This window comes from Nipponia nippon, unplaced genomic scaffold (assembly GCF_047370975.1).
Source record: "Nipponia nippon isolate SJK-2023a ecotype South Korea unplaced genomic scaffold, ASM4737097v1 scaffold_45, whole genome shotgun sequence".
Taxonomy (NCBI): Eukaryota; Metazoa; Chordata; class Aves; order Pelecaniformes; family Threskiornithidae; genus Nipponia; species Nipponia nippon.
Genome location: NW_028262364.1, coordinates 1098166 through 1121224, shown reverse-complemented (window position 1 = coordinate 1121224; position 23059 = coordinate 1098166). Strand labels below are relative to the sequence as shown.

The 23059-nt window shown below is 53.3% G+C and overlaps 1 pseudogene; it reads right to left on the bottom strand.

Moving 5' to 3' along the window:
- Positions 1 to 13929: 13929 nt before the first annotated feature.
- Positions 13930 to 14663, bottom strand: LOC148052697 (feather keratin Cos2-3 pseudogene; annotated as a pseudogene).
- Positions 14664 to 23059: the final 8396 nt, after the last annotated feature.

Genomic DNA, 23059 nt, shown 5'->3' with positions numbered 1-23059 from the left:
TGCATATGGTGGCATCACCATTAAACGACATCACGGAGCGGATCATGAACTCAGTGACAGCCTGGAAGCAGGGGAAAAATGACTGTGCCAGCCAGCGGGTCAACACAAATGGTTTTCCTGGTGGCAAGGGAAGTCGTCATCTTTTTTGACACAACGGTGGTGGTGTAGCACATTTCCACAAAGGAGACCTGATGAGGAAGAAGAAGTGCAGCAAGGTCTGCAGGTGCTGATTGCTCCACACAGGGACAAAGAGGAGGCCGTTCTCCACCAGGGTTAGAAGTTACGTGGCAAAGATAAAGGTGCATGGGGCCACGTGCTCAGCTAGGGAGGTCTGGGAAGCCCCCTGGGAATGAGATCAGTTACAGGTGTCTTGTTCTCCTTTGCCGGGGCCCAGTACATGACCAGAAGGAATCAGCTGCCCAGACAAGAGGGAAGGAACAAAGCTGTGGTGGGTTAAATCTACTCTTTCTCTTGCTGTCAGGGGGACAAAACCAGCTCCTGTTGCCGACTGGCAGAACCCATTTTCCCCAGATGAAGGTCTGATCATGCCTGGGCTGAGGTGCGGGTCCTAGGCCAGAGCACAGAGGACCCGGCAGACTTCTGAATGACATTTCTCGTTGGCCAGAACTGGCCATTGCCATGAAATGCCTGACTCCCGTTGCACCTCACTGTATGTGTGGGAATTCCTGGTTGCATTGGTTTCTTAATTGCCTCATTCTTAATTGCCTCCTTCAATTGTTCAAGGTGCCTGTTAGCTATAGTGTAGAGCCCGGGTGGGGATCTCATCAAGTGTCATTGGGAAGAGGAGAGAACGCTGGGCGAGAGCTGCCATTGTCCTTGCCCAAGGGAGCTAAGCTATGGTGGGACACCCACGAAGGTGTGCATCCCCCTGGAGCAATTAGTTCATTCGTGAAAGCATGAAATTAATTTAGCATGTTGTCAAGTGAAGGACGCGCAGCTGTCGCTTTGTCTTCAGGGGAACCAGCCTGACATGGGCTGCATGGAAATCTGTCCCTTCTGGGTTTGACACATTTCTGAGACAATGCCAATTTCCTCCAAGTCCAGTCTCCCCTTGAGTACACGTTAGGATTTTTGGACCCTTTTGTTCATCCAAGGCTCTTGGTCCGGACTGAGCTGCAAAAAGTCACACTGGAACGTGCCGCACAGCATTTCTCCCTACTGCCCTGGCTGGAGAGACAGAGATCTAGCCTCACCACAGGTCCTGGCTGCCACTCCTGGGCGAGCAGATCACAGAGCTACAGTGGCAGGCAGGGAACAACTACCCAGAGAACCCTCCACACCTTTCTACACAATGCAGCCTGCGTAATGCTGAGCTGAGTATCTGCGCATTCTTCTTCTTGTTGTTTTTTGTTGTTTTTGTTTGTTTGTTTTTCTTTTTGTTTTTTGTGTTTTGGGTTTTTTTTTTGACTTCACCTTCTCTGAATGTCCTTCAAGCATTATGTCAATCCCTCAGTAAATTGGCAACATTTTCTCCAATACATCCAGGAGAGGAGAAGTTCCTCTATGTGCTACTGGTCTGTTCCCAACTGCTCTTCCAAAATACCTACGTATTAACAGTGCACGTAAGAACGCTTGGTATCTGCAAAAGAAAAGTGCAGAGTCTTATGATCTTTATATACCCATTGCTCCTGATATGTCTCAGATGGTTTGCTGTGTTCTACCTAACCTCCCTGCTCCTCTGCCATGAAGAAGCCCTCTGGAGAGACAATGGACCAGCGGTTAAAACATTCGTCCCAATGCAAGAAATGAAACCTCCTCCTTTGCTGTTCCCCAGGCTTCTTATGGCCAGGGCCGGGATCTTCAGCATTGGGCAGTTCCTACTTGTGCAGTCAGGCCACAGCTGCTCTTTTCTGCCCCTGAAGTTCAGGCCAGATCTCCAAAGGGACTGTAGAAAAGTAATGGACAGTTATTGCAGGCTGCAGTCAAGCAAAAGGCACGAAGGAGGACGTTGGAAGCCTCCTTCTCTTTGCCCAGCCTTGAGATCACTACTACATCAACTGTCCCTCAGCAAAGAGGAGGTGTCCCTGATGATCTGCTGCTGCCATCCACATCTATGCCAGACAGAAGTGCTGCACCCACCCCTGCAGAGGGAGGGGAGGGACCTGCTACCCACCTGTGCCTGCTTTGCTCCAGGGACTGCCTGGATGGAGACAGGAGCAGGCACAGACAGAACACCTGAACCCCGGTGTCTGTCAGTCTCTCCCCACAGCTGCATTTTCTCTCCCTTCTCCCCACAGACAGGGGAGGTTCTTCAAGAGAAAGATCTCTGTGAACAGCACCTGCTGCAGAAACCCCCATCCAGAGACAGACACAGTCCCTCACTCCAGCAGCAGGATGACAACCCAACACAACCCTAAGCTATACAGCAGCCCTTCTCTGCCCTTATGTGCACGTACGCACGTAAACAACCTCTGGCAGCCTGTGCTACCCTGACCTCAGCTCTCCGCTACCCAGGCAAGCACAATGAAAACCCCTTTTTAATCCCTTCCAATGAATGCCAGGAGGATTCAGCTTGCAGCGCTCCTTTACTACGCTGCTCGGGACCTTTGCTAGCACAGTGAAGAGCAGCTGTAAAGCTTCAGTTGTCAGCACAGCACCTCCCATTCACAGCCCTGCTTCCACATAGCCTTCAGGATCACGTTGCTCAGCTGAGGTTGTGGCAAAAGGGATGGGAAGCCCAGCTGACAGAGGGCACAGGGATGAATCTTTCCTGGCTCCCTCCCTGGACTCAGGCAGGTTGGGTGCTACTTTGGGCCTGGAAAGGCCGCAAGGGCCCTGACTGTCCAGCAGCGCTGCCCCTGCCCTTACCCCTTCACGAGGAGCACCCAGCAGCCCCTGCCCCAGAAGGCAGGAGACGTGGGGATGCAGAGTTATTACAGCAGCTGGGCTCTGGGGCTGCGCGCAGGGAGATTCAGGTAGCTCCGGCTACTGCACGTGTGATTAACTTAGCAGCAGTGGGGACGGAGGGCCCTGCTCCTCTGGCATTCAGAAAAACTCCCTAGATTTGGCAGCTGGAGGGTCTTTGGGCCCGTCAGCTGCAGGCTGCTTACTTCCTTCAGCTTTCATGGACAAGGCCAGCAGACAGGCAACCACTGAGGAGTCATGGCTCCTGGAGTCTCTCATGCCCTGGATGGCCATGAAGATGGTGTCTGTCCTCGCTGAGGGGGAGAGGTGTTTCCCAAACATCTGTGGGAGAGAGGAGGAGAGAGAAGTCACAGTGCCCTGAGCGCCCCGTCAAGGGTGCTTGGCTAAGAAGTGAGAGCAGCTCCGGAGAGACATGGTGGGCAGTGCTGGAGCAGTGCCTCCTGAAGGGGTTGCACTGGACTGCAGCACGGCCCTGTGGAGGGTATGTGCAGAAGGCCATTGCGGTGATGGGCGAAAAGTGAGTTCAGGGTTGCTGTGTGCTTGGCCCTGAAGGAAAGCAGAATTTCCTGGTGGCCAGGGGCTGGTGCTGCTGCTGTGCCCTCAGGTCAGCTAAAGCATGTTGTCTAGAAGTATGTCCAGACAGGTTTTGACTGGCTCCACAGATGAAGACTCCACGACCTCTCTGAACAACCTGTTCCAGTGTTTGACCACCCTCACAGCAAAAAGGTTTCTCTTTGTGGTCAGCTGGAACGCTGTGTGTGTTAATTTTTGCCCTTTGCCTCTCTCCCTGCCGGTGGGCACTACTTGAGAAGAGCCTGGCCACGCAAGACAGAAGGTCTCCACTCGCTGGTCCCCCTGGAGCTGGGGATGCACTGTGCTGCCCTTTGGTGACGTGCTGCCTGGAAAGGAGGGGCAACATCAATAGGAATGATGGAGAGCTTGGGATGGCAGACTGAAGGCATCAGGGAGGAATCTGACTGGCAGAGAAAGAGGATCCCTTATGCACATGCCCCTAGGCTGATGCCACACAGCTGCTTCCCTGCACCCCTCAGGAAGCTCTCAGGGGTACCCAGGTGGGGTACACCTCAGTGCTGCCAGAGCAGGGAGGCAGCAGGGCTGAGGGAGCTGGCTTAGGGACAGCGTGCAACAAATGTGGGTAGTGGTGGTTCCAGGAAAGCAAGCCTCCTGGGAAGGCGAGGCTGCGGGCAGCCTGAAAACACTGCCGACTGCCAACTGGACTTGGCAGGAATCACAGTGAAGTCAGAGCATGCCGTTGCAGCTTCTCCAGATGAAAGGCTTCATCTGGCAAATGCCAAACTGTTTTGCCAGCATGCTTGCTTATAAGGAAATGCTGATCGGAGCAGAACCAGTGGGTGGTTTCCCCTGTGTAGTGATGATGGCGTTCCCCTTCTCTTCCCGAGGCCATGGGGCCCTGAAACTACGTCTTCTGCATCTCAGCCAAGGCCAAACGGTTGGGAACCGCTGTTTCCAGGCAGTCCCTCATTTGAGGCTTGGAGGGGGAGCTTACGCCACGGCTGGATTCCTGTAGTGCTGCTGGGGGGGGATCCTCGGCCTTTCCAACGTTGGTGCCGTTTTCTGGTGCCATTGGCTCCAGCCCTGATGTTCACCACCTTCCTCCTCCCAGCCTCCCCAGGCTCTCATTCCTTTTCCCATAGCTCCTGGCTCTGGACAAGAGCCAGGCGGGGGAGAGGGCTACCCCATGACTACAGACCAGCAGAATCCTGTAGCCTCAAAGCTTTTACATGAGTCAGGAGCGAGGGCCCTGGGAAGCAGCTCAGCCCCTCGAGGCTGCCTGGAGGCAGCATGAAAAGAGTTGGCCTGGGTTCAGGGTTGTCCTCAGTGAGAGCTGAGTGCTGTGGCCCTGTCCGTGTCCCCTCAGACAACGAGGGGCTGAGACTGTGTCAGTGCCTGGCACTGTCGTGGCGGGATGTCACTGCAGGCCTTGGAATGCTTGGGCCTGGGCGTGAGGTCACGCACAACTATGTACGCTCACGCATGCACTAACACGTGCCCAACATGCCCAAGCGTGCACAAAGATACACACCGATGCACAGACACAAGCAAACGTGCACAAGGACACAGACACGTGTAGTTGCATATAAGTACTGACACCCGTGCAAAAAAATACACACCTACACAGAAACGTGATGTCACCAGAGGCACGCAGGTGTGTGTACACACAAGCATACAAGCACATAGATGTGCATGCAGATGATCGCACAGACTGGTACACGATCACGCTCCCACGCACGTTATTGCAGCTAAGCACATGGGGGCAGGGGTGATGGGAAGGGATGTGACTGAGGAGCTGCTGGGGACCTCCCTGCCAGAGCAGGGGTGGGGCACTCTAAGCAGGACAGATGCACAGGCAGCACTGTTAAAGGAGTCTCAGGGACTGTCCAGAGAGAGGAGGAGGCCAAAGAGGTTGGCAATTCCCTCCTGAGGGCAGCTTAAGGCGAAAGAGAGGTGAAAACCTGAAGTGCAGCACGCCTGCCTGGGAAGGCAACAGCCACTGACTGTTGGAGTCAGCCGAGAGGGAAGGAAAGAGGAGGGCAGGCCACATACTCACAGGAGCCCCTGTTTGATGAGCCAATAATTGCAGGGCTGAGAGGAGCTTGGGCCCTTCCTGTCAGCAGGCTCATAAAAAAAAAAAACAAAACCACCAGAGTGCCCCACTTGACATCACCTGCCTCCGCTGGAACCCTCTGGCACTCAGTCCGTGTCTTCTCCCCGCACTGACGCATCCTTGCCCCAGAAATCATAAGGCCTGTCACCCCAGGAATACAAGCATCCGTGAGGGAATGAGCATGACAAAACAAGGAAATGCAAAGACAGCGTGGAGGGAAACAGCAACACGTGCCATGTCATTACCTGGGATGTTTCCGTTCATTAGGAGCATACAGGAAAACTGATGCTTAGGCAGCAGCTGCCTTTGGGCCTGAGGCAGTGTGAAGACAATATAAAAGCCAGCCCAACTTGTCGCTCTCTCAACCACTTCTGCCACCTCCTTCTCCTTGGGAACCAGGTGAGTTGGAAGCCCCTTTCTCCTCCACCTCTTCTAGGACGGGGTCATGCCTTCAAGGACAACTCAGCTGATACCTGCTCCTTCATCTTATGTTTGTGCTCTGAGATCGTGGTCACGGCAGAGGGCAGAGGAGAGATGGTCTGGTCTGTCACGGAGAGAGACTGAGGCTGGGATGAGGTGGCTCTTTGCTGCAGGCTAGTCAGGAGCATCCCTGGGCCTGGCTGCTAACCGAAGGGCCCCGCTGGGCTCAGGCAAAGAAGCCCTTGCTCCCCCCTGCGCAGCTTCTACCTGCCTACCCGGCAGACGCTTTGGTTTCCTTTAGGTGGGGTTTCCGGCTGCTCCTCATGTTTCCCTGTGCTCTGCTTCCCCCTGCCCTCTCTTCCAGGTGCACCTCTGTCCCAGAGACATGTCCTGCCAGCCCTGCTGCTCGCCCTGCGGCCCGACCCCGTTGGCCAACAGCTGCAATGAGCCCTGCGTCAGGCAGTGCCAGAACTCCACCGTTGTCATCGAGCCCTCTCCCGTGGTGGTGATTCTTCCTGGCCCCATCCTCAGCTCCTTCCCACAGAACACCGTTGTGGGATCCTCCACCTCCGCTGCTGTTGGCAGCATCCTCAGCTCTCAGGGAGTGCCCATCACCTCTGGGTGCTGTGACCTCTCCTGCATCACCAGCCGCTACTGTGGCAGCAGAAGGTGCCCCCATTGCTAAAGCCCCTGCTGACAATCCAGACAAGGAGCCCCGGACACCCAGAAGATGATGCCAGGCTGAATGACGGAGATTGTGGCCATTGCGCTGAGAGGGGCTGAGCAAGCCCCGCTCTTCCTGCAAAGGGTGTCAGCCCTTTGCAAGGGGCCAGCCTGTGCTCTCTGAAAGCATGGCCAATGCCTCTCGTTCCCTTCCTCCCCTTTCTCCTTTCCCTTCTTTTCCTGTGTTGTTTTCTGCTCCCCTGGACCATGAGGCCCACCAAAGCCAGCCTGGGGGGACCTGCCTGCCCCTCTCCCTCTGTGGGGCACTGACTTTTGCCTGCCCGTCCTTTCACTGTGGCCTCCTCTCGGAGACATCTTGTTTCCCTCTTTAGACTCATTAAACTCTGCTGCATCCCAGCCTCTGGCTCTGTGTGCTCGTTTCCTCTCTGGATGCTCCTTAAAGCTGTCCAGCGAGAAAGGAGATATGCTGGGAGGGAACAAATGGCTGAGCAAGTGGACCCTTTCTCATTCCTAGAGGAATGCGAGGGCAGGACACACCGTCTGTGCGCCTCCTTCAGTCCCTGTCCCTTGGAGCTGAGGACGACATCTCTGGCTACTCCACAGTCACTGACCATCAGCCCTTCCCTTGCTGCATCTCTGCCCAGAAATATTCCCCTTGGCCTCAGAGCACGCCCTACAGATGGTGGTCCCAACTTGGGCTGTCTTCATGGGAGCACCCCAGTGCTGCAGGAGGCCCTGGGAGGTCAGCAGCCCCACAGGCACTCAAGGCAGTTCCTCTTGCTCTGGATGGAGCTGTGCTGGGCGAGAAGGCTCAGAGAGAAGACGGCCGTGAAGGATGGAAGGAGGGGAGGGGAGGAGAAATCACCTTGGCTAGAGCCCAGAGCCTCCTCCTCCTCACCTTCCCACCCCTCTCCAGAAGGACGGGGCATGGCAGCCATCCAAGAGCAATGACAGCTAAGGCAAGTCCCCTGTTCTTCTGCCACACCCATACAGTGCCCCGTGCAGCCCAGCGGCTGGTTACACAGATTTGCAGGGCTGAGGTGTCGCACAGATTGCACATCCCCAACTGCCGGCAGACACAGCAGCTCCACGACAGAAAGCTTATTCGCATGGGCCTGCAAGATGACACAGAAGAGCGACGGACAGTTCCTCCCATGGTACTCTAGAGAGAGTACTGATCAGAACAGCCCACGCTCTCTCGTTGCAGCTGATGGCAGGTGCAATCCCATCCTGGGGCGCAGGGGAAGAACAGTTGCATGGCAGGAGCTCTCTCGCCACCTTCTCCTTTTCCCTGGGGCCACTAACCCCAGCCCCTCACAGAAAGAGGATCTTTGCCTGCAGGTCTCTGGCTGCATAGGGGAAACAGGGCTGCCAGGGGAGCACTGAGGCCCCTTTCCCCAGAGCTCCGCCTTGCACAGAAGGGCCTCCTGCCAGGACGACAAGAGAGGAGAAGGGTACTGTGCCCCTCCTCCTACCTCCCACCTCTCCTGAAGCCTACAGCTCATGGGCAACAGCCTGTGGTGCTCGAACCTCTAGAAAGCTGGGACTACAAAGGCAGCTGAGATCTTCTGCACTGACCTGTCTCTGAAACATTGAGAGTGGATGGGCCAGAAAAGAGAGGCAATGAGGGATGGGTGGTTGGGGAAAGAAAAGCTGTAAACCTGCCACTAGTGCAACTTCCCTCCTTCATTCATGGCTCTTCTATGTCCTCCAGCCCCAAGCTGCGTGGTGGGATGCGGGATGGGGGTCGTGGTCAGTACGCAACAGTTCCTTTCTGCCACTGTTTCCTCCTCAGGCTTCTCCTCTGCTCCAGCACGAGCCCTTCCCATAGGCTGCAGCCTGTCAAGACTGGCTCCAGTGTGGGTCCTGTCCGTGGGCCAGAGTTCCCACCAGAAGCCTGCTTCAGCATGGGCTCTGCACAGGCCACAGTTCCTGCAGGACATGATATCCACCTGATCTGGTGTGGGATCCTCCATGGGCTGCAGTGGGGAGATCTGCTCCACTGTGGTCTCTCACACGGGCTGCCTGGGAATCTCTGCACTGTCGCCTGCAGCACCTCCTCAACCTCTTTTTTCTCTGGCCTTGGTGGTTGCAGGATTGTTTCTCACACTTGTTTTTAGTTCATCCCTCACTTCCTGTGCTCCATTTTGCCCTTTCTCAAACGTGTTTTCATGGAGCCACTCCCAGCATTGCTAACAGGCTCAGCGTTGGGCAGCAGGGAATCTGCTTTGGAGCTGGCTGGAACTGGCTCTGTCAGACGTGGGGGCAGACCCTGGATTCTTCTCGCAGGGACCACCCCTGCAACCTTCCTGCCAAAGCCTTGCCACGTAAGCCAAATAGAGTGAGTCCAACAGAGTATGAGGCACAATTAGATGAATAAAAATTTCAACAGAAAAGAAGCAGTCCAGGCTCCATTAAGGGAGGGATGTTACTTTGAAAACTCTTAAGAAAAATGGTATTACTAGTCACGCTTAGAGATTTGGAATAAATGCTCCAAAAATACAGCCATCTAATGTCCTTGGTAGATCCTTTCGGAAGTGGAGCAGATGGAGCTAATTATGGTGATTTCCTTAATGTTATTAACATCAGATCTTAACTGCAGTATTTCACAGTCTCCCTGGGCCTCTTTGGCAGCTTAAGGCAATTTCCCAGAGGATTCTGCCTGGCCGGTCCCTGAGGCGACAAAAATCTGCTCTTATGGAGTGCGGGGTTGCAATTCTGCCTTCTGTTCTGCACAGCCACTGCACACTCCAGACGTGAGAGCTACCCCAGCTTTTCTCCAAAACCCCAATAAGATCATAGGTCTGCAAGTGTGCACAGAGTTTTAAGTCGTCCTGCTTGTGTTCTGCCTCAGGCTCTTGTCTTACATATGTCTGGGGAAAAGGCAGGTCTACACATCATGCAACTGATGCTACATGGAGGAAGTGGGTCACGCTAATCATGCAACGGGCTCCAATAGGAAACCCCAGTCACCCAGGAATCTTGGAAGTGATCACGGACTGGCCAGAAGGCAAAGAGTTCGGAATATCGCCAGAGGAGGAGGTGACACATGCTGAGGAGGCCCCACTGTATAATAAACTACCAGAAAATGAGAAGCAATATGCCCTGTTCACTGATGGGTCCTGCTGTCTTGCGGGGAAGCATCGGAGGTGGAAAGCTGCTCTGTGGAGTCCTGTACGAGAAGTTGCAGAAAGTGCTGAAGGAGAAGGTGAATTGAGTCAGTTTGCAGAGGTGAAAGCCATCCAGCTGGCTTTAGATATTGCTGACTGAGAAATACGGCCGATGCTGTATCTCTGTACTGGCTCATGGATGGTAGCACATGCCCTGTTGGGTTGGTTGCAGCAATGGAAGCAGAGCACCCAGCAGTGCAGAGGCAAACCCATCTGGGCTGCCGCATTGTGGCAAGCTATTGCTGCCCGGATAGAGAACCTGGTTGTAAAAGTACATCACGTAGATGCTCACGTACCCAAGAGTTGGGCCACAGGAGAACGTCAAAACAACCAGCAGGTGGATCAGGCTGCTAGGATTGAAGTGGCTCAGGTGGATCTGGACTGGCAACATAGGGGTGAAATACTTCTAGCGCGGCGGGCCCACGAGACCTCAGGCCATCAAGGAAGAGATGAAACATATAGATGGGCTATATGTGACCGATGGGTGGACTTGGCCATGGACACTCTTGCACAGGTTATCCATGAATGCGAAACATGCACTTGCAATCAAGCAAGCCAAGCGATTAAAGCCTCTGTGGCATGGAGGACGATGGCTGAACTATAAATCCGGGGAGGCCTGGCAGATCGATTATATCACATGCCCACAAACCTGCCAAGGCAAGCGCCATGTGCTTACAACGGTGGAAGCAACCACCGGATGGCTGGAAACACATCCCGTGCCCCGTGCCGCTGCCCGGAACGCTCTCCTGGGTCTTGAAAAGCAAGTCCTATGGCGACGTGGCACCCCAGAAAGAATTGAGCCAGATAACGGGACTCAATTCTGAAACAGCCTCATAGACACCTGGGCCAAAGAGCACGGCAGTGAGCGGGTATATCACATCCCCTACCACACATCAGCCTCCAGGAAAATCAAACGATACAATGGACTGTTAAAGACTATACTGAGAGCAATGGGTGGTGGGACATTCAAACATTGGGATGCACATTTAGCATAGGCCGCGTCGTTAGTCAACAGTAGGGGATCTGCCAATCGAGCTGGCCCTGCCCCATCAAAGCTTTTACGTACTGTAGAGGGGGATAAAGTCCCTGTAGTGCACATAAAAAATACGATGGGGAAGACAGTCTGGGTTACTCCCGCCTCAGGCAAATGTAAACCCATTTGTGGGATTGCTTTTGCTCAAGGACCTGGGTGCAGTTGGTGGGTGATGCGGGAGGATGGGCAAGACCAATGTGTACCTCAAGGGGATTTGGGTTTGGGTGCAAATAGCCGACAAACTGAATTGCGTAATGTTAGTTGCTATATAATACTGTATGTCATCACGTCTATGATTACTATATGCCATGTCAACAGCATACAGTAAGAATCGCCCAAATTAATGAAGAATGAACATTGAGGAAACTGAGCAGAGTGCAGAGGTGATAGAACCCAAACTGGCTCCAGCATGCAGCAACCCAACACCACACACTCCTGCCCCGAAAGACTGTTATGACAGATGAAGCCCAAAGTCATGGACTAAAGGAACTCAACGAACGTTTTAGAGGGATAGCCCACAGACTAAGGAAATGGTAGCTGTGTGTGTATATCTTACCTGTCAAAAGACTGGAAAAGTGGTGGTGATTAACTGGAATGTGTTGAAAAGACTGGGCATGACGTATATGGTATAGAATAAGGGGTGGCTACAAAAGAATGGAATAGCCCTTTGGGCAGTCTGGGCCAGCTGTCCTGGCTGTGCTCCCTCCCAGCTTCTTGTGCACCTGGCAGAGCATGGGAAGCTGAAAAGTCCATGCCTAGTGTAAGCACTGCTTAGCAACAACTAAAACATCAGTGTGGTATCATCATTATTCTCATCCTAAATCCAAAACGCAGCACTATACCAGCTACTAGGAAGAAAATTAGCTCTATGCCAGCTGAAACCAGGACAGTAACCTAAGTGCATCCTCCATCCTAGTCTGCCTTGTCTCTCATCCAGCTTACAGGTAGTGCAATTGAGGGCTCCCCTCTTCCCTTTGTTGACCTTCCTGAGATCATTCTGCTGGGAGGCTTCAGCCAGGGACGACTCCCCTTCCCATGGGAGCAACTTTCAAGCTTAAGTTCTAGCGCTTGGCCCCAAGCCGAGTTACAGCTCCAGCAGTGACACATCTGGGCCTCTATCTGACCATGAACCCCACTGATCTCGGTTTGGACCCTGACATGGAGGTGACTTCCCAGCTTAACATGGGACCTTCCTTATCTCTGTGAACACACCTGGTGATCGCTGGACATTGTGGAACACTGATGACTGCCATGAGGCCTCCTCCTGACCTTGACTCACTGACTCACTGACCCGCCTTTCCAGCCTGACCCCAGACATATGGAAGACAAGAGCCTGAGGCAGAACACAAGCAGGACAACTTAAAACTCTGTGCACACTTGCAGACCTATGCCCTTACTGGGGTTTTGGAGAAAAACTGGAATGGCTCTCGTGTCTGGAGTGTGCAGTGGCTCTGCAAAACAGAAGGCAGAACTGCAACCCTGCGCTCCATAAGAGCAGGTATTTGTCCCCTCGGGGACCTGCCAGGCAGAATCCTTTGGGAAAGCGCCCTGGGGGTCAAAGAGGCCCAGGGAGAATATGAAATCCAGCAGTTAAGAGCTGATGCTACTAAAAATAAGGCAATCACCATAACTAGCTCCATCTGCTCCACTTGGTAAAGGCATCAGAAAGATCCACCAAGGACATTAGATGGCTGTATTTTTGGAGCATTTCTTTCCAAGCCGTAAAGCCTGGCCAATAATACCATTCTTCTTAAGGTTATTTGAAGTTCAATCCCTTCCTGAAGCCTGGGCTGGTTCTTTTCTGTTGAAATTTTTATTTGCCTAATTGTGTTTCACACTCTGTTGGACTTGCTTTTATTGGGTCTATGTGGCAAGACGTTGGTAGCTGGGCAGAAGGTTGCAGGGGTGGCCTCTGTGAGAAGCGTCCAGTGCCTACCCCCATGGCTGACAGAGTCAGTTCCAACTGGCTCCAAAACAGACTCACTGCTGCCCAGCGTTGAGCCCGTGAGCGACACTGGAGGTGCCTCCGTGAAAACATATTTGAGAAAGGGCAAAACACTGCACAGGAAAGGAGGAAAGGAGGAAAAAAGAAAGTGTGAGAAACAATCCTGCAAACAGCAAGGCCAGAGAAGAAAGAGGAGGAGGAGGTGCTCCAGGCAATGATGCAGAGATTCCTGGGCCACGCGTGGGTGAGACCACGGTGCAGCAGATCTCCCCACTGCAGCCCATGGAGGATCCCACGCCAGATCAGGTGGATATCATCTCCTGCAGGAACTGTGGCCTATGCAGAGCCCATGCTGAAGCAGGCTCCTGGCAGGAACCCTGGCCCATGGACAGGACCCACGCTGGAGCCAGTCTTGAAAGGCTGCAGCCTATGGGAAAGGCTCATGCTGGAGCAGAGAAAATCGTGAGGAGCAAACAGTGGCAGAAAGGAACTGTTGCGTACTGACCACCACCCCCATTCCACATCCCACCGTGCAGCTTGGGGGTGGAGGAAATAGAAGAGCCATGAATGAAGGAGGGAAGATGAGTCTGTGTAAAAGAGGTGGATGGAGTGAAGGCTGAGTGTGGCTGATAGCAATCCGAACTGGTGAATTACCTCAGCCCTGCATATCTGGAGAACAGCTGGGCCCTGCCAGGTGCGGGAGCCAGGGATGTCTTCCTCAGCTCCAAGGGAAAGGGCACAAAACAAAATCCACTGCAGTGAATCCCACCCACCCCTTCCTCCACCTTTTTTCCTGAGCAGACCGGAAGAGTTGCCTCGGAAGGAAAGAGTACTCGAAGGCTCAGGCTTGGATGCAGCACAACTTTAATGAGTCTAAGGAAGAAAAGGAGGTGGCTCCCAGGGAGCACCAGGGGCAACCACTAAGATGCGGTGGAGCTCCTGCAGGGTGTCCGTCTGGCCTGCCCTGCCGAGGGAGGGAGGCCAAGAGGTCTCTGCTAGGCTGGCATTGGGAGACAGCGACAGCAAAGGAAAGAGAGAGAGAGAGGAGAGTGGAAGAAGGAAACAATGGCAAGAAGCTCTCTTTCCTGTCAGCACCATGTTGTGAGGTCTTGGAGGTTCTTGCTTGGGGCCGTTGCCAGCAGCTTCAGCAGGGCTGACATCTGTTGCCACAGTAGCGGCTGGTAATGCAGGAGAGGTCACAGCACCCAGAGGTGATGGGCACTCCATCACAGCTGAGGATGCTGCCAACGGCAGCGGAGGTAGAGGATCCCACAACGGTGTTCTGTGGGAAGGAGCTGAGGATGGGGCCGGGCAGGGTCACCACCACAGCAGGAGGCTCGATGACAACGGTGGAGTTCTGGCACTGCCTGACGCAGGGCTCATTGCAGCTGTTGGCCAACGGGGTCGGGCCGCAGGGCGAGCAGCAGGGCTGGCAGGACATGTCTCTGGGACAGAGGTGCACCTGGAAGAGAGGGCAGGGGGAAGCAGAGCACAGGGAAACATGAGGAGCAGCACTGCATCCAACCACAATGGAGCCAAGGCACCTCGTGGCCCAGCACACACTACCCAGCTCGAGGCCCAGGAGCCACCTCAGCTAAGTCCCAGCCTCTCTCTGCGGAAGAAAGACCTTCTCTCTCCTTCCCTCTCCCATGAGATGCAGCTCCCAGCCCTGGGCTAGGGCAGCCCACATCAGCTGAGACATGCATCGAAGAAAGACCTAAACATGAAGGAGAAGAGTCTTCACACTCACCTGATTGCCAAGGAGAAGGAGGCGAGAGCAGTGGATGAGAGAGCAGAGAGTTGGCCTGCCTTTTATAGTAGCCCTGCACTGCCTCAGGCCCAGAGGCACCCTTTGTGGAAGTACTAATTTTCTGACAAGCTCATGTCAGATGCAAACCATCCCAGCTAATGGGATGGGCTGTGTCCTGGTTTCCTGCACTGCTGCCTTTTCGTTTCCTGGCTTATGCCACGTCATTTCCCATATGAAGGCTTCTGTAAGTGTTGGGATGAGAGCCCTGAGGATTTCCGGGGCAGGAACACGTCGGCGCAGGCAGAAGGGTCAGATCAAGTGCTGGTGGCATCCCCTGCAGGCAGGTGATGTGTGCACCTGGGTCATTCCTGTGGGCTTGTTTGTGGCAAAGTTGTCAGGAAATGGGCACCGCTCTCATACTTCTCCTCCAGATGCCCAAGGACCGCCATTGGAGAGGTCATGTCACAGGTGGTCCCCAGCATGTCCTCAGCAGAGCCCACAGTTGCTGACGTTTTCCTGGCTTTACGTGAGCGCATAGATTTTTGCATGGTTCCATGCAGGCATGCATGAGAACACGTGTGCCAGTCTGTGCCTGTGGTGACCCTCATCGTGAGGGCATGTGCAGGTCATAGCAGAATGGTAGCTGGAAAGGAATCTACAGCGGCGTGGTGGTGCCTTTGGCCTGGCAGAGAGCTGCTCAGAGAACCGAAATGCAGTCTCTGCCTCCTTTGCCCTCCCTTTCTTGCTTTATGTACAGGGAGAAAGGCCAAGAAAGCCTGCCCGCCTTCGCAGGCCGCTGTCCCTGAATCGATTCCCTTATGATGCAGTGTTGCTGGTGACTGGGGTGGCACACAGGCTCCTCGTGTACATGCCAATGGCAGATGCACTTGTGCAGCTCATCTGCCTGGTGCTGAGTGAGGCAGGGGCCGAGACCTCACACCAGATGGTATTGGACTAAAGGTACCAGGGTTCTGATGTTGCTCTGCTGTGAGTGGTAGGATAGTTGGACCGACCCAACTTAGAGGTAGCATAGCTGAGGGCTGCCCCCTTCCCTTTGTTGGCCTTGCTGAGATCATTGCCAGATGGTGCTGCTGGGAGGCTTCATTGCGAGCCAACTCCCCTTCCCATGGGAGCAGCTTTTCAGCTTAAGTTCTAATGCTTGGCCCCAACCCGAGTTACATGTCTAGCAGTGGCACATCTGTGCCTCTGTGTGGACATGGACCCCACTGGTCTCAGTGTGGACCCTGACATGTGGGTGACTTCCCGGCTTGACCTGAGACCTGCCTCGTCTCTATCAACACACCTGGTGATCACTGGACTTTGTTGAACCCTGATTATTGTCCTGAGACCTCATCCTGACCTTGACTCACTGATGCACTCTTCTTGTTGTTTAACCCCGGCTGGCAGCTGAGCACCACACAGCCCCTCACTCACTCCCGCCAGGTGGCATGGCGGGGAGAATTGGAAGGGTAAAAGCAAGACAAATCATGGGTTGAGATAAAGACAGTTTAATAGTTAGAAAACAATTGCAAGGAAAAACAAAACAACAAAAAGAAAGGAAAATAAAACCAAGAAAAACAAGTGATGCAAAAGAAAACAATTGCTCACCACCAACTCATGCCCAGCCAGTCCCCGAGCAACGGCAGCCTCTGCCAACTTCACCCCCCCAGTTTTATTGTGTAGCATGACATTATACAGTATGGAATATTGCTTTGATCAGTTGGGGTCAGCTGTCCCAGCTGTGTCCCCTCCCAACTTCTTGTGCACTCCCAGCTACTCGCTGGCGGGGCAGGCTGAGAAACAGAAAAGGCCTTGAGGCTGTGCAAGCACTGCTCGGCAACAAACAAAACATCCCTGTCTTATCAACACGATTTTCAGCACAAATCCAAAACATAGCCCCATACGAGCTACTACAAAGAAACTTAGCTCTGTCCCAGGCAAAACCAGTACACTCACTGACCTGCCTTTTCCCCACACTATCATATGTAAGACAAGAGCCTGAGGCAGAACACAAGCAGGACGACGTAAAACTCTGTGCACACTTGCAGACCTATGATCTTATTGGGGTTTTGGAGAAAAGCTGGGGTAGCTCTCACGTCTGGAGTGTGCAGTGGCTGTGCAGAACAGAAGGCAGAATTGCAACCCCGCACTCCATGAGAGCAGATTTTTGTCGCCTCAGGGACCGGCCAGGCAGAATCCTCTGGGAAATTGCCTTAAGCTGCCAAAGAGGCCCAGGGAGACTGTGAAATACTGCAGTTAAGATCTGATGTTAATAACATTAAGGAAATCACCATAATTAGCTCCATCTGCTCCACTTCCGAAAGGATCTACCAAGGACATTAGATGGCTGTATTTTTGGAGCATTTATTCCAAATCTCTAAGCGTGACTAGTAATACCATTTTTCTTAAGAGTTTTCAAAGTAACATCCCTCCCTTAATGGAGCCTGGACTGCTTCTTTTCTGTTGAAATTTTTATTCATCTAATTGTGCCTCATACTCTGTTGGACCCACTCTATTTGGCTTACGTGGCAAGGCTTTGGCAGGAAGGTTGCAGGGGTGGTCCCTGCGAGAAGAATCCAGGGGCTGCCCCCACGTCTGACAGAGCCAGTTCCAGCCAGCTCCAAAGCAGATTCCCTGCTGCCCAACGCTGAGCCTCTTAGCAATGCTGGGAGTGGCTCCATGAAAACACGTTTGAGAAAGGGCAAAATGGAGCACAGGAAGTGAGGGATGAACTAAAAACAAGTGTGAGAAACAATCCTGCAACCACCAAGGCCAGAGAAAAAAGAGGTTGAGGAGGTGCTGCAGGCGACAGTGCAGAGATTCCCAGGCAGCCCGTGTGAGAGACCACAGTGGAGCAGATCTCCCCACTGCAGCCCATGGAGGATCCCACACCAGACCAGGTGGATATCATGTCCTGCAGGAACTGTGGCCTGTGCAGAGCCCATGCTGAAGCAGGCTTCTGGTGGGAACTCTGGCCCACGGACAGGACCCACACTGGAGCCAGTCTTGACAGGCTGCAGCCTATGGGAAGGGCTCGTGCTGGAGCAGAGGAGAAGCCTGAGGAGGAAACAGTGGCAGAAAGGAACAGTTGCGTACTGACCACGACCCCCATCCCGCATCCCACCACGCAGCTTGGGGCTGGAGGACATAGAAGAGCCATGAATGAAGGAGGGAAGTTGCACTAGTGGCAGGTTTACAGCTTTTCTTTCCCCAACCACCCATCCCTCATTGCCTCTCTTTTCTGGCCCGTCCACTCTCAATGTTTCAGAGACAGGTCAGTGCAGAAGATCTCAGCTGCCTTTGTAGTCCCAGCTTTCTAGAGGTTCGAGCACCACAGGCTGTTGCCCATGAGCTGTAGGCTTCAGGAGAGGTGGGAGGTAGGAGGAGGGGCACAAGATTCCTGGGCGACTGGGGTTTCCTATTGGAGCCCGTTGCGTGATTAGCGTGACCCACTTCCTCCATGTAGCATCAGTTGCATGATGTGTAGAGGGGATCCTCCCTTTGAACATGCAGCCCAGCACCAGGAGTCGGGGTGTCAGGAGGAGCTGTGCTTCACTACCAACCACTTCCAAAGCAGCTCAAATGTCTTCATATGCTGCCAGTGTCTCTTTTTCATTTGGAGTATAGCGGGCCTCGGATCCTCTGTATCCCCACCTCCAGAACCCTAGGGGTCGACCTCGAGTCCCCCCTGGTGCTTTCTGCCAGAGGCTCCAGAAAGGGCCATTCTCCCCGGCTGCGCTATAGAGCACATTTTTTACATCTTGTCCTGCCCAGACTGACCCAAGGGCTGCTGCATGAACTACCTCCTGGTTAATTTGTTCAAAGGCTTGTCGTTGCTCAGGGCCCCATTTGAAATATTTCTTCACAACAACCCCATGCAACGCTACAGGCTGGGGGAGGAGTGGCTGGAGAGCTGCCTGGCAGAAAAGGACCTGGGGGTGTTGGTTGACAGCCGCCTGAACATGAGCCAGCAGTGTGCTCAGGTGGCCAAGAGGGCCAATGGCATCCTGGCTTGTATCAGGAAGAGTGTGACCAGCAGGACCAAGGAGGTGACAGTGCCCCTGTACTCGGCATTGGTGAGGCCACACCTCGAGTACTGGGTTCAGTTTTGGGCCCCTCACTACAAGAAGGACATCGAGGTGCTGGAGCGTGTCCAGAGGAGGGCAACGAAGTTGGTGAAGGGTCTAGAGCACAAGTCTTAGGAGGAGCGGCTGAGGGAACTGGGGTTGTTTAGTCTGGAGAAGAGGAGGCTGAGGGGAGACCTTATTGCTCTCTACAACTACCTGAGAGGAGGTTGTAGCGAGGTGGGGGTCGGTCTCTTCTCCCTAGTAACAACTGATAGGACGAGAGGAAACGGCCTCCAGCTGCGCCAGGGGAGGTTGAGGTTAGATATTAGGAGAAACTTCTTCACCGAAAGGGTGGTCAAGCATTGGAACAGGCTACCCAGGGAAGCGGTTGAGTCCCCTTCCCGAGAGGTATTTAAAGAACGGATAGATGTGGTGCTCGAGGACATGGTATAGATGGACTTGGCAGTGCTAGGTTAACGGTTGGACTCGATGATCTTAAGGGTCTTTTCCAACCTTGACGATTCTATGATTCTATGATTCTTCTGGGTCACTTGATAGACAGGGCTTGTGATCAGACTGTAATTTGGAGGATGCATTCTCCAAAAGCCCACAATGCCCAAGAAAGCTCGTGTTTCCTTTTTGCTGGTTGGTGGAGACATGGCGTGTTATTTTGTTGATCACATCCATTGGGATCTGACGACGTCCATCTTGCCATTTTGTTCCTAAAAACTGGATCTCCTGTACAGGTCCCTTGACCTTACTTTGTTTTACGGCAAAGCCGGCCTCCAGAAAGATTTGGACTATTTGCTTCCCTTTCTCAAAAGCCTCTTCTGCTGCGTTGCCCCGTATGGTGATGTCATCAATGTCTTGCAGGTGTTCTGGAGCCCCACCCTGGTTCAGTGCCATCTGGATCAGCCCATGGCACATGGTAGGGCTGTGTTTCCACCCCTGGGGCAGTCAATTCCAGGTGTACTGGACGCCCCTCCAGGTGCAAGCAAACTGTGGCCTGCGCTCTGCCGCTAAAGGGATTGAGAAGAATGCATTAGCAATATCAATTGTAGCATGTCATTGGGCTGCTTTTGACTCTAGTTCGTACTGAAGTTCTAGCATGTCCGGCACGGCAGCGCTCAGCGGCAGCATGACTGCCTTCAGTCTACTGTTAGCCTCCACTCTCCATTAGGCTTTTGCACTGGCCATATGGGACTGTTAAAGGGTGGGTGAGTCTGGATGATCACTCCTTGGCTCTCCAGCTGACGAATCAGCTTATGGATAGGAATCAGGGAGTCTCTGTTGGTGGGACATTGCCGCCAGTGCACTGTTGTGGTAGCGATTTGCACCTGTTGTTCTTTGACCCTCAACATCCCTACAATAGAAGGGTCTTTCGAGAGACCAGGCAGGGTAGACAGCTGTTTAATTTCCTCCGTCTCCAAGGCAGCTATAGCAAGAGCCCACCGGTACCCTTTTGGGTCCTTGAAATCCCTTCTCCTGAGGTAATCTAGGCCAAGGATGCATGGAGCCTCTGGGTGCTTCTGCCACTCCTTCCCGGTTAAGCTCACTTCAGCCTCCGATACAGTCAGCTGTTGGGATGCCCCTGTCACTCCAGAAATACAGATGGGTTCTGCCCCTTCATAGCTCGATGGCATGAGGGTGCACTGTGCACCGGTGTCCACTAGAGCCTTATACTTCTGTGGGTCTGATGTGCCAGGCCGTTGAATCCACACAGTCCAGTAAACCCTGTTGTCCCTTTCCTCCACCTGGCTGGAGGCAGGGCCCCTCTAGTCCCGGTCATAGCATTTGTTTCTCACTTCTTGTAAATGCAAATCAAAAGTCCATTTATTAAGATTGGATGCAAAATCAGCCCTTCTACTCTGTCTGGGGAAGTGCTCACTGGAAACCGGAGTAGCAATTTTCCTGGAAGAACCCCCTTGTGTCATTGCTTTGCCTCGCAACTCACGTACCCGTGCCTCTAGGGTCGAGGTAGATTTGCCATCCCACTTCCTCATGTCCTCTGCGTGGTCATGCAGGTAATACCCCAGGGTGGCCCGTGGTGTGTATCCACTATATCTTCTCTCTTGAACAGAGAGGTGCTTCCTCCTAATGGCTGAGATACTGGTTCGTACAGGTGAGGAGCAGGACATATCCTCTTTGAGTCGCTAGAACTCCCGAGATAATTTCTCAGCTAGCATGTCAGGCAGTTTCTCCACAGCCAAGACACAGGCCCGTAGGGAGGAAGAGAGACTTTCTTCGTCTTGCCGCAGTTGGCCAGCCACTTCATCCGCTGTTGGTCCCGCTTCATCTTTCCCGGTCATTATTCCCAATGAGTTTGCGTACAATGATGGTGCACTCCATCCAAACGTCCGCCACATGGGTTATGTGCGCTGGACTTCATCTGGATCTTTGGATAACTGCTCGTTGTCCAGGTCACCATAAATCACCTCCAGCATGGCTAATTCCCTCAGGTACTGGATACCTCTCTCCCTGGTGGTCCACTTGCCTGGGTGGCATACAACATCTTCCTTGAAGGGATACCTTTCCTTCACGCCTGACAGGAGTTGCCTCCAGAGGCTGAGGGCTTTTGCCCCTTTTCCAATCGCTTTTTCAATGCCCCCTTCCCTAGAAAGGGATCCCAGCAGGTTGGCTTCCCTCCCCTCTAATTCCAGGCTACTGGCCCCATTATCCCAGCATCGAAGCAGCCAGGTGACAATGTGCTCGCCTGGATGATGGCTGAAATCGTTTTGCATATCTCGCAGGTCACTCAGGGACAGGGATTGGGTGGTTACCATCTCATTTATGGGTTCTGCCTCTTCCTCCTCCTGTTCTCGTGATGGCCCTGGCTTATCATCAGCCCTTAGTAAACAAGCTGATTTTCTTGTGTATTTTTTCTTCTGTATAGGGGTGACTGATACTGGCAGAGGCTGGTTCTCTGGCATAGCTGCAGCACCTGTCGCAGGGGCTGGCGTAGCCGCAGCGCCTGTCATTTTGTCATCGGATCCAGAGATGATGTCTTCCCCTTGAGGCTTCTGAATAGTGTTGAATAGGGCTCGGTAGGCATGGGCCAGGCCCCAGCACGTTGCAGTGATGTGCGTCTCCATAGAATTGCCAGGGTGACAGCATACTTTTCCAAATATTCTACTGATTTCTCAGGACTCTGCACTTGTTCAGGGATGAAGTTCCAAAACACTGGAGGTGCCCACCGTCCTAGGCTTTTGCCCGTGCTATTCCGCACACCCTGCCATTCATAACTATCCGGCCTTGGGGCAGATCTCGGGATGATATTCTTAAAGTGCTTATTAACCTTAGACAAAACCAAGACAGTATTCCTGAGAACTACCAATAGATATATCTTAACTACCCAAGGATGTTGAAGAAACTGGAAACTGGTTGTAATTGAAGGAGGAAACACCACAGAAGAAGGCAGCAAAGGTGCCATTCTGTATTTCCTCCCTAAAACACCTCTCAGAGGAAGAGGTATAATGGCTAATTGTCTCCATGAGGTGGTACCCGAAGTACAGTAATGGCTTCACTACAGAACCCAAATACCAGATGAAGCTCAAGGTCAGTGTTTTAATAACAAATCTCCAGGCAAAACATCACTAATCACTGCGGAGCACAGAAAACCGCAAAAACCAAAAGTGAGAAAACTCATGGGCTGTGGTAAGAACAGATCTGCGTTTTGGAACTTCATCCCTGAACAAGTGCAGAGTCCTGAGAAATCAGACTTGTGAATTACCTCAGCCCTGCGTATCTGGAGAACAGCTGGGCCCTGCCAGGTGCTGAAGGACTGTAGGAGGTACCTACCTCCTCTGCCTGTGCCCACGTGTGCTGGCCATGGACCCTAGGTGGGTCAATGGAGGGGAGGGGCAGACAGAGACGAGGCAGGTGGCTGTCCCCAGGCATTATTGTCTCCCCACGCCCACTCCTGCCACCCTTTGGAGCCATCCTCTCACTGAAGGCCATTGGCTGTGGAGTAGCCAGGGATGTCTTCCTCAGCTCCAAGGGAAAGGGCACAAAACAAAATCCACTGCAGTGAATCCCACCCTCCCCTTCCTCCACCTTTTTTCCCAGAGCAGATGGGAAGAGTTGCCTGGGAAGGAACGAGTACTCGGAGGCTCAGGCTTGGATGCAGCACAACTTTAATGAGTCTAAGGAAGAAAAGGAGGTGGCTCCCAGGGAGCACCAGGGGCAACCATTAAGATGCGGTGGAGCTCCTGCAGGGTGTCCGTCTGCCTGCCCTGCCGAGGGAGGGAGGCCAAGAGGTCTCTGCTAGGCTGGCATTGGGAGACAGCGACAGCAAAGGAAAGAAAGAGAGAGGGGAGAATGGAAGAAGGAAACAATGGCAAAAAGCTCTCAATACAATGGACGGAAGCTCTAAATACGATGGCCCGAAGCCCTATCTGTTGTCCAGCACCATGTTGTGAGGTCTTGGAGGTTCTTGCTTGGGGCCGTTGCCAGCAGCT